Source organism: Pinus tabuliformis, chromosome 7, assembly GCF_031772625.1.
Source record: "Pinus tabuliformis cultivar Carrire ecotype Pingquan chromosome 7, CPIR1, whole genome shotgun sequence".
In the NCBI taxonomy this organism is placed as follows: domain Eukaryota; kingdom Viridiplantae; phylum Streptophyta; class Pinopsida; order Pinales; family Pinaceae; genus Pinus; species Pinus tabuliformis.
The window spans coordinates 206827081-206839508 of record NC_142293.1 but is presented as its reverse complement, the minus strand read 5'-3'; the positions used below and the strand labels follow the sequence as shown (position 1 = coordinate 206839508).

Genomic DNA, 12428 nt, shown 5'->3' with positions numbered 1-12428 from the left:
AGTACCTCATATCCTCTGTCCTCCAAAGCTGAGACGGATATGAGGTTCTTCCTCATCCTTGGCACATAAAGAACATCTGACACCTTCAAGGGAGGTTTGGACTCCCTCTGAAATGTCAGTGTCCCCACCCCGACTACTCTAACAACTCTGTCATCACCGAGTACTACCTCAATATTAGTGCTACTCTCTGAAAGCTCTGAGAAGTACTCACGGACTCCTGTCATGTGACATGAAGCCCCACTATCCACATACCATATACCTGAAGATGCTCTGCTAATCGACGGAAAAGCATGCTCCCTCTGAACCTGTGTGGTAGGTGATCCTGCACTAGAGGACTCATACGCAGTGAACCCAAACTCTCGATCAAAACGAACTGCAAAGTCCTCAACCTTTGCTGAAGCTGCCACGTTCTAGTTCTTCCCCTTCTTCTTCTTCTTCTTCTCCAGACACACAACTGCATAGTGTCCCATCTTTTGACAATTCCAACACTTCACCTTGGAATAGTCCTTCTGTGTGTCACCCTGTTTACCTTTACCTTTGCCTTTGCCCCCACCATTTCTTGTGGAAGCCTGCTTCTTCCCTTTGCCTTTCTTGCCTCCTGCCGAAAATGCTACATCCTCATCCTGCTCAACTGGCTTGGCTGCCCCAAGCTGACCTTTCCTAATCTCTGTCTAAATGCAATCATCCCAAAACCTCTCCCATGTGGGAAGGGTCTCATGTGCACAAACCCCATCAGCAAAGTTCATCCATGAACGGGGGAGGCCATTCACTGCAATCCGCACCAACTCAGTGGGTGGAATGTCCTCTCCAACTGCTGCCAACTCATCTCTCACATTAGTAATCTTTGTGAGATATCCAGCTGCACTATCATTACCCATCTTAATAGTCTTCAACTTCTCCTTCAGGACCGTTTTCCAGTTCTCATTGGTACTCTGGTAGAGATTGGACAATGTTGTCCACATCTCATGGGCATTTCTCTTTCCTCTCACATGAGGAATGCAATGGTCTTTGACTCCGTCTAGAATCAGTCTCTTACCCTTGTTGTTCTTTTTATTATACTCAGCCAACTGAGTGGCATTAGTAGGCACAACAACAGGGTTCTGTGTGGTATGCACCATGATGTCCCAGACTTCTGCCTCCTCAAAGATACTCTGCATTCTCTCCTTCCAAACACTGTAGTTTGTATGCCCATCCAACCTATCATCCACCCTCAATCCCAATGACATCCTGCTGTCCTAAAACTGAAAAAAAGCACTGCTGTAGTAAAGATAAAAACTGTTGTTTGTGAAAAATCAGCTTGCTGGAATTTTCTGAGTGAAAAATATGCAGGCTGTAATTTTCTTCCTTGCTGTCCCAAACTGCACTTCAGCACTCAAGCTCTGATACCATGTAAAAATTTCTCATTTCCCACCTCGGTTTTCAGTTTCAGCTTATTTCTCCAATATAGTTAAATGCCCTTTCCCATATCCATACATTCAACAACTGAAAAAATAATTTTTTGCTGAAAACACAAATTCTGGAAATTTTACAGAATGCTGGAAAATGCATAAATAAAAATCAGCAGGTACAAATAGCCATTATAACACATTTTTTTGACACCTAATCCTCAACGGATGGGTGAACTGGAACGCGATCAGTCATCAAGAAGATGAACTGATCCGTCCTATTTCTGTATATAAATGATAGTTAGCTAATGAATTAAAGCAATCAGTTTTCTCTGCCCATTCTGGAGTTACCCTGGCCTGACATGGTATCAGAGCACAGGTCCCAGGTTCTAAATATAGTTGTAACTCCTGCCTCTGTCGCTCCTCTGTCCTGAGCGTTGCTCTGCCCTTTCCACGCCAGTTTTCATTATCTGTTGCTTATCCCGCTCATTACTCTGATGTGCCCTTTCCATGCCAACCTGAATGCGGCATATGGTATTTTCTGCCCTAACAGACTCAAAGCCTGCTATGCAGTAAGAAGGCCGACGGTTTCTTCTGAAGCCTTATGGAAAGAAGCACATCCGTTTTGTGAATTATCTGCAGACCTCCTGGAAGACATTCGCCGCCATGGTTGTTGTACAGCTCATCTCCAAACAATTACGATGATTACAACTGTAAGGAACATGCCAATGTAAGATATCCACTTATCTAACCGATGTCGTCTTTCGATTATATTCAATATAGAATTAGACAAACCAACAGTATTGAGAATGTCTAGAGCTTTTTGCTGTACTTGCTTCAAACGATCTCTTTGTTCTGCATACTTTGAAAGAACAGCCACTCCAGTAGCATAAGCCTCATCAAGCATGTATGATGAATTACGTGCTGACTGCCTGGCTCGGGTTTCATCGTCAAAAATTTGCATTACATGAGCAGAGTCTCCATTTTTTCTGTGCATTCGTTACTATATTGCAGTAATCTACCCTCTTTCCTTGCGAGCATTGATCTTTGTGTGCTGTCCATACACCCGAAGGCCCCAGTAGTAACGAATACTGCAGTGGTTCCTGATCTTCAAAGAAACCGACTGCATCCATTTCGCAGTGTGTTCGCTAATAATGCTCATTCTCTGCAAATTTCCGTCGGCAAAGAGTGGAGTTATTAGTGTTCCAAAGTTTCATGTCAAAAGCATTGGATACCACCTGCGTGGTTTGACCTGACATCGACCTTCTTGCATACAAGGTTAGCCAAACGCCGACAATCAAAGACATTTTCGCAGAACGCGAAAAGCCTCAACAGTTGACAGTAACGCTGGGTATTACAAAGACTGCAAGGGCTTTAGTATTATGCAGTTAATTTTTTAAACTTCAGTATGGTGGTTTCTATATAGCGTTGAGCAGTTTATTAAATTCATGATATACGCAGTTTATATGATTCAAAGCTTTCAAAATATTGCGGTGTTTCCAGAATGTTTTGTAGCATTACATATATATTGAAGTGATATATTGATATATATTGAAGTGATCCCTTGAGTGTTTTTTTCAAAACATAGTAATATTGCAGTGATATAAGAAATGCTGATGCAAACGTTAGAAGAAAATAAAGTGCATAAGGCTGTGGCATAAGGATTTTTTCAGCAGAAGTTTTTTTTTTTATCAAAAGAAGTTTTTTTAGCAGAGATATTCTTTTACAGAATGCATTCAATCATTTCTATGGTAGGAATAGTTCTCACTGGCAAGGAGAACTATTCTAAATGGTCTCGGATGGTAAAACACACCCTCATCTATAATGAGTTGTGGAAAGGAGTGTGTGTCGGAGAAGAAGACAAAGACCCTGTGTAGCCTACATCAGATAAAGAACTTGTCATTTTGGAAAACAAGAACAGCAAAGCCTATGCATTGATCGCAGCATCTGTAAATGAAGAATTAAGTCGTCATATTTCATCCTATTCCACTGCCTTTGAAGCTTTACAAAAGCTGAAAGAACTCTATGATTCACATTCTACACTTGAAGTTGTTCAGCTCATGATTAAACTCTTCACTCTTGAACTGAAAAATAATGATCCTCTTGCTCTTGCATCTGAAATAAAGTCTATAATGCATGATATTAAATCCACTAAGGTTGAGCTGGATATCTCTCTTATTTCCTTTCTCAAAGCACTCTATCCTACCTACTCCAATTATCTTGAGTCTTTACAAGCAAATGGAAATCTTAAAGACATAACCTTTGAGTCTCTTGTGAAAAAGTTTGCTGAAAGAGAGAAAGCCTTTGGAAAGAAGACAGTCCCTGAATCTTCTGAAGAGACTGTTTGCCTTGCTCATAAAGAAAAGCATCCTGCTCAAGATTCTACAAGAGGAAGAGGTGGACGAAGAGGAAGAGGAAGATACTTCAGAGGCAGGGGGGGCAGACATTCTCAAGCAGAAAAGGCAGATCTGCATTGCATTCGCTGCAAACGAAATGGATCACATGATGCTTCTACATGCAAGCTACCATGGGACAAAATTGAGCAGAGAAGAAATCAGCAGAAAGGTAAAACTGATGACATAGACAAAGGTAAAGCACCTGAATCCGCTCACTATATTGAGGCACAATGTAACATTGGAGTAAATGAAGATTTGTTTAATGCTTCACTTGCTTCTTCGAAAAATGACTGGTTGCTTGATTCAGGAGCAACCTGTCATATGACTCATAGGAAAGATTTTTTTGACGATTTCACTGATAATGTTGATGGAGCAGTATACTTTGCAGATCAGTCAAAAATCAAGCCATCAGGGCTTGGCACAATCAGGCTTAAACTGCCTGGTCTTCCAGACTTTCTTCTGGATCATGTTCTATATCTCCCACAGCTCAAGAGAAACTTGCTGTCCCTGGTCCACATCCGCCAGCAAGGTCACTCCATTCACATGTTTGATGGAAAGCTTGAGGTAAGAAAGGCATCTGACCACTCACTTGTCATGAGGTGTATAGAAGAAGAAAGACTTCTTAAACTACAAGGAACCTCTGCTCATGCACAACATTTCTCATATATTTCTCATCATGAAGAAGGTACACTTCCGTCAAGTTTATTATGGCATGCTAGATTTGGACATTTAAACTATGATAGTCTCCGCTTGTTGAAGAAAAATGGTGTTGCTGGTTTGCCTACAATTCCTAGAAAACATAAGCAATGTGATGCTTGCATTCTAGGAAAGCATAGCAAACAGTCTTTTCATGATTCACATTCAAGAGCACATAGGAAGCCTGAACTCATTCATTCAGATTTATGTGGTCCAATGCTTGTTCCTTCTGCAAATGGAAATAAATATATCATGACATTTATTGATGATTACACCAGAATGTGTTGGGTTTATTTATTGAAGAACAAATCTGATGCTTTTCAAACATTCAAGAATTTTCATAAGTGGATTGAAAATGATGCACAATCTCATATTGGGTCTATTCGCACTGATAATGGAAAAGAATATACATCAAATGAATTTGAAAACTATCTTCGCCAACATGGGATCAAACATCAAACAACTGTACCTTATAATCCCCAACAGAATGGTGTAGCAGAAATAATGAATAGAACAATCTTGAATATGGTACGATCCATGCTTTTCTTCAAAAATGTAAAGACAATGTTTTGGGCTGATGCTGTTCTATGTGCTGCATATATAAAGAATAGATGTCCATCTAGTGCTATAAGAAACAAGACTCCTTATGAATTGTGGTATGGACATGTTCCTTCAGGAAAACATCTCAGGATTTTTGGTTCCACCTGTTATGCTTTAATACCAAAGGTACATAGAAACAAACTTGGTGCTAGAAGTCGTAAGTGTATCTTCCTGGGGTATTCAAACACCTCTAAAGCATACCGTCTCTATGATGAAGTAAATAAAAAGTTTGTTATATCTAGAGATGTCATTTTTTTTTAATCATCCAAATCTGACAGTGTTGTTGAGAGGCAACTTGATCGCTTGGATAGATTCACAAAACCGAAATCATTTCAAGAGTTTGATAATCAGATTCAACATCTTGAAGGGGGGATTCCTATACTAGATCAACATGTGGAATCTTCTTCTGAAGAACAATCTCCCCTGCATGACACTCCAACAACGGATGATGCTTTAAGTGATGTAATTGATAGAATTGGGAGACTTAATCTTGATTCAGTCCCAACTCAATCAACAGAGCAGCCTGGACCATCTCAGAAAGGTCCCCCAAAGTGGTTGACAAAGACACTTGAAAGTGTTCATCCTGATGAAATCGGAAAAACAGGAACCAGAAATACAAACCGACAAGATGGAGGTGATGTAGATAACTCTAATTCACCTGTTGATATGGATGTTACTTATGATTGTGAATTGAACTTGTCTACAGATTTTGAACCAACTTCCTTCAAAGAAGCTGCTTCCCATGATGAATGGAAAGAAGCGATGCAGAAGGAGTATGATGCCCTCATAAAGAATGGCACTTGGAAGCTGGTTGATCCTCCATTTGGAACAAAACCAATTGGCTGCAAGTGGGTCTACAAGAACAAGTACAAATCCGATGGCTCACTTGACAAGCACAAAGATAGGCTTGTGGCAAAAGGTTTTGCACAGAAATAAGGGGTCGATTATGAGGAAACTTTTGCCCCCACAGCAAAATGGGCCACCATCCGGACACTCTTTGCACTAGCTGCTCAGAACGGTTGGAAAGTCCATCAAATGGATGTAAAAAATGCATTCTTGAATGGAGATCTAAAAGAGAATGTTTTTATGTCCCAGCCTGAAGGATTTGCTGTGAAAGGACATGAACACAAAGTATGCAAACTTGTGAATTCCTTGTATGGCCTCAAACAAGCACCACGAGCCTGGTATGAAAAACTAACTGAGCATCTTCTGAAACTCAACTTCAAACATTTTGATCTTGATGATGCAACTTTATTTGTCAAGAAAGTTGGCAAAACAGTTGTATATCTTGTGGTATATGTAGATGATCTTTTAATGCCAGGGAACAATGAAAGCTATATTGCATCCATAAAGAAAGAATTAGGAAAAAGTTTTGAAATGACTGATTTGGGCTATGTTCATTACTATCTTGGCATTGAAGTAACCCAACATCCAAAATCCGTATTTCTTTCTCAAAAGAAATACATTGGATATTTGTTAAACAGATTTGGCATGACAGAGTGCAATCCTCTTTCTACTCCAATGGAACAAAACTTGAAGCTCACATCTATTGAAGGAAAGGAATTTGAGGATGCAACAAAGTATAGACAGCTTGTAGGAAGTCTCATCTACCTCACTACTACTAGACCAATCATTTCATTTGCTGTTGGAATCCTCTCCAGATTTATGCAAAAGCCCTGTGAGGGACATTGGTTTGCTGCAAAAAGAGTTCTAAGGTACTTGAAGGGAACTCAAGACCTTGGAATCAAGTATACACAGGTGGACGACTTCAACTTGATTGGATACTCTGATTCAGACTTCGATGGAGACAAAGAAACTGGGGTATCTACTTCAGGATATGCTATGAGTCTAGGATCAGGAGCTGTCTCCTGGAGATCACGCAAACAATCAGTACCAGCAGATTCCATAACAGAAGCAGAATACGTGGCAGCAGTTGAAGCAACAAAAGAAATTGTGTGGCTCAGGAAAATTCTTGAAGATTTGCAGGTAAAACAAATACAATCAACTCCACTCATGATTGATAACACCTCTGCAATAAAGTTGGCCAAGAACCCAAAGTTCCATGATCGTACTAAGCACATCAATACTAAATATCATCTGATCCGACATCATGTTGAGGCCAAAACAATCCATCTCCGTCATTGTTCCACAAACGAGCAAATTGCAGACATCTTCACCAAAGCGCTTGGAAGAGAAAAGCTTGAAAGATTCAGAACGATGCTTGGACTCACCAACATCCCTTCAGATTAAGGGGGGGAATGTTGACACCTAATCCTCAACGGATGGGTGAACTGGAACGCGATCAGTCATCAAGAAGATGAACTGATCCGTCCTATTTCTGTATATAAATGATAGTTAGCTAATGAATTAAAGCAATCAGTTTTCTCTGCCCATTCTGGAGTTACCCTGGCCTGACACATTTAAACACATATATTTTTGGTCAAGGTGACCCTGGAAAAACCCCCTACAACTCTTGGGGAAAACCAGTTCGAGAGCTCTTTCTTATTTCTGGAAAATTCCTTTTATAGTGAGAAATATTCAGCAAAAAATTCAGCAAACAAATTTTACAACTTATCTCAATTTCTAAACCTCACAGCCCACTGGAAATTTCTGAACAGCAAAACAAAACATTGAAAACTGCTATACAACTGCAATACGGACTGTACAGACAACTGTACGGGTTGTACGACCTCGATTTTTGTGCAGAAAATCGACTGTACGACCCTTGATTTCTGTGCGAAAAATCTGCCTTTTACTGTTTGCTCATTCAGCTATACGGATTTGCTTAAATGCTGCCTTGGTATGTGTGCCAAGTTGCTGCCTCCTTCTCTTCCCTGTCCAGAAATCTCCCTTGCTCTCTTGCTCTCTCTCTCTCAATCTGCTCATGAAAGAATGAATGATCTTTTCCTCCTTTTCCTCCCTTAATCCAACCCTAAGTGACTTTTGGGTGATCCCTAAATCCAATGGCTGAAATAGATTGAGATCTAGGGCTGAGATTAAATGCTCATTTAAATCTCACTTTCTATTTTTTAATTCACCCCACTTTAATAAAGACCCACTTAGTCATTTATTTCCAAAGTCACTTTTCCTTTCTAATTTTTCATTGACTTTATAAAAGTCACTTTAAAATTAGACTTTAGTAACTTTATTACTTAAAGTCACTTTTAAATTAGATTTGACTTTATAAAAATTATAAAGTCACTTTAGGAGAAAAATTAAATTCTTTTGGACACTTTTCCCTAGGCCAAATATCAAAGCCTAAGGGAACCACCTGTCCTCCGGTACCAAATTTCAACATATATATGAGCTCTTTGGCACTCATTTCGGCCAACCAACTCATCAAGCATTCGATCTGCAGTTAGACAAGTAATACCACACATGCAAAGGACGGAAAGAGGATTATTACAGCTGTGTTGACTTTCTTTTGGTATCTACATTGAAGTTTGGCTTGGATTTATTCACATTCATTCCACCGCAAACCTAATCTCTTTGAAAGCTGAATACCTCTGAAAAGTTTGTTGATTCTTGGGACTGTGATTTCGTTCTTTTGCAAGACGTTGACTTGGGTTGACCGAGGTTTTTTGACAGTAAATTTGGGCCGAGCTTCTGTGGACATTTTAGGATTATTTTCGGCCTCTTGTGACAAGGATCTCAAACCATAATTTTGGCATCTTTGTGCAAACCTTATTCATTGGACAAAAGTTGATTATCTCTCTTACTATTGGCAGAATTTGACTGGTATTTCATTGAAGACTGTTTTTGGATTTGTTGGAACAATTTTGATATAACTTTGATGGACAAAACCTCTCTCTCATAAGGAAATAATTTCGTGTTTTCCCCTTTTGGGTTTTGTCCTGGCAATGAGCCTAATCTTGGTATCTCTTGTCTCTTGTTTATTGTCTACTGTTCATTGTCTATTATGATTTTTATTTACTGCTCTTGTGGAAGAATTAATGGTTGAAAATTTTCATGTATAGCTACTTGTTGATTAAAGTATAAAGAAGGAACCGTTTGCATCAATAGAAGTAGTTATCAATTGTGAAAAACTATTCTAGTCATTGCAACAATAGAATTTCAACATGGTATCAAAGCAAAGTTGGATTCAAGAGTAGTATAGCCTAGTTATAAGCCAAGATCAATTTGAGTTTGAGAAGGGTACTTCTATGGAGGGACAGTCGAAATTCTTTGTACAATCATACTATTACCCTTCAGTTTCAGACCTCCGAATTTCTATTCTATAGCATTACGAAGGTCTGAGGTTCTAGTCCAAGCCACAGTAGAGATCTGAGGCTCTTGCATGGAAAATAATTTGAAGCATTTATATGACTACATGAGAAGGGCCAAACTCCTTTTGTAGTGGCTGTCGAGAGAAGGAAAACTTTTCCTAAATGGCATCGATATGCTTGTAGACCTGAGGCATTGTCTCTCTGAAGAAAGTGAATGCCCCATGACATGATACTGGCCTATTCTCTATGCGAGCCTCGTATAGCAATTCATGAACTACCCGTGAACTCTGTGGCAAGGTCTCCAGGGAAATTGATGGGTAAACAAATGAAGATGACCTTCATTCTCCATCTCTTCTAAAACCTAATCTAAGTTCAAATCCTATACTACTGATTAGATCCAAAGAACAAAGTTCAGAGGCTCTAAGGTCTGTGCCCCTTATTCGAATTATTTGGAGAACCTTGCTTGCTTGTGGTCCGAGAAGATCTGAGACTGATATATGTAATCCGTGCCTGATCCTTCAAAATGATCTGAGTCGGATACTAGGATTGTTAAAAAGTATACTTCAATGTTGCCATATTTTACAGTGAGTATGTTGTTGTAAGATCTGAGTCATTCTGAAGTGAAAAATGCTACAATTGCTTGATCCATGCATTACATAGTTTACATGATCTAGTGACAAAGGTATGTTATATGGAGTGCTCAAATTGCAAAGAGTATATATCAATGTTGCGAACATCGGCATCGGGATAAAATCGATAAGGGTCCGAAAAACCAAAAAATCGTAAAAATCGGGAAAATATTGGTAAAAATCGGCAAACATAGGCAAAATTAAGATCAATAAAAATATCTGTAAAAATCGGCAAACATCAGCTAGGCCAAAAAATCGTGATTTCAAGATTAAATCGGGATGTTATCGAGATGTTCTCAACACTGGTATATATTGCGTATAGCATATACAACATAGTATGTATGTGATAATCGAAGCCATCTCCTAAAGTATGATAGTATATGATGTGAAGTACACTGGAGTATGTATGTGAGTATGTTGTAGCAAGGTACATGATCCAAAGTTGCTATAACAATTGCTAAATAATGATGTGAGTCTCAGTACACCCTTATAATATGTATGTCATTAACAGTGATTCATAGAGAAGACTTGACAGACAGTGTATATGACATGGAAGACACCCTTGGTATGTATGACATCACAGACAGTATGGCAAACAATGCATATATGACATGGCAGACACCCTTGGTATGTATGACATGGTAAACAGTGTGTATGATATGGCAGATTGTATGTATGACATAGCAGACTGTATGTATGCCATGGCAGATAGTAATATGATTGTGACCTGAGTTTTATCCTGGCAGAGTTGTTACAATCCATCCAAATTGTTACAATACATCTAGGACATGATAAGAGAGACACATTTAATATAAATTTAGAGGTATGTAATGTATAGTAGGTACGCAATGCTTGCATGAGTAACAATGATTGGAATATGTACAATTTGGGTGTGATTTTGATGATATATACTCTTGTATAAGTTCTCAAACATATGTTTGATATGTCAGTGGTATGATGCAACATTGATTGACTTGATAGTAATTTGATATGATAATGAAACTTGGACCGTATATGGGACTAGGTATATCCCACAGTGATGGTATATGTCAATATGGTAGTAATTTAAATAATATGTGATCGGTGTATTCCAAAAGGAATTATAGTCATCTTTGAGGATGTGCTCCTATGGCCAAAATTTTGCCTAGTGCATTAACAAAAAGAACCAAGTCTATCATGGGCAATGATTGTAGCATGCAGGATTTGTGACAAGTCTAGGCTCCAAGTTGCCTTACATCTCTGAGGAATTCGATTACGTGAATTGTGTGGAAGAAATAAAGTTGAGAATAGGAATACTACTTGAAGTCAAGAACCTCAAATACAGTGCCTCATATAAATATTCGAGCAGAAGAAGGACGATATTCATTGCTAAATAGCCAACCTATAGCTCCACTATAAGTCTCCAAATTGAAAGGATTGTTTTTGGTTTCATGTTTTGGCTAAAGACTTGCAGATCTCTAAGGTTTGAACAAGAAAGTCCTATGATTTGTAAAGCCCTAGGATTCCCATTGTTAAAAATGATGAAGAATGCGAGAATGACCGATGAAGAATAAGCATTAGGGTTTGGGATTAAAACCCTATCAAGTCAAAATGAGCTGCAAATGAAAAACCTTGGGCCTATGGATTAATTACTTCCCTACATCCTGAATGAGTTGACATCTTGGTAATGAGGTTGATTTGTAGGATGGATGAAATTTATGATCTCTCATGGAGAATAGTGTACCATCCCCTCGATGATGACATCATGCGCTAACATTATGACATCCCCTTCTTGATACTTGGAAGGCTAACATGGGAACTTTTATGGATCACATAAGGTTGAGGGGGCCTTGCTATTATGTATCCATTTCATGAGGACACATGACCTTTGGGATGAGATGCACCCATTAGAGCCATTTATTGCACTTTTCAAAGAGAGACACTCCTTTTGGAGAATGACGTCACCCTTGAAGGAAATTTAACTTGCAAGTGTGGGTTAATTGAGGCATTTTTTTTATGTTACTTAATTTATCTAGCTATCTTTCGGGGATCAGTTTATGACCTCTCCAACTTGTAATTGTGATTTATTATTATTTTAGGGCTTTTAGGCTAAATTAGGGGAAAACAACTCAGTTAGCCCAACATAAATAGAGGGAAGTTGATGTGCCTTGGATAATTGTCACACTTGGAGATAAATGGCACTAGCTAATTGATGTTTTCTCTCTTATGTACTATGGAGCACTAGTGCAACAAACTTCTTATGAAGGATGTTTTGCAGATGGTTCTCTCTTGGATGATTATTGGTAAATTCTTTGATGATATGTGCTATGTTAATGAATGTATCTTCTTCCATCTTGTTCTTGTTGATGAAATACGATTTAATGAAAATTTCACTAGGGTTCTGTTAATGTTTTATTGCTCTAAAATCTCCTTGCAAATGATTTTCATCAAGTTTATATTGAGGTGACCAAGGTTTAGCTCCTTCCCTTTCAATCTCCAATGAAGAGAAGAGGACAC

The 12428-nt window shown here is 38.8% G+C and overlaps 1 pseudogene; it reads right to left on the bottom strand.

Moving 5' to 3' along the window:
* Positions 1–2067: 2067 nt before the first annotated feature.
* Positions 2068–2382, bottom strand: LOC149246586 (membrin-11 pseudogene; annotated as a pseudogene).
* Positions 2383–12428: the final 10046 nt, after the last annotated feature.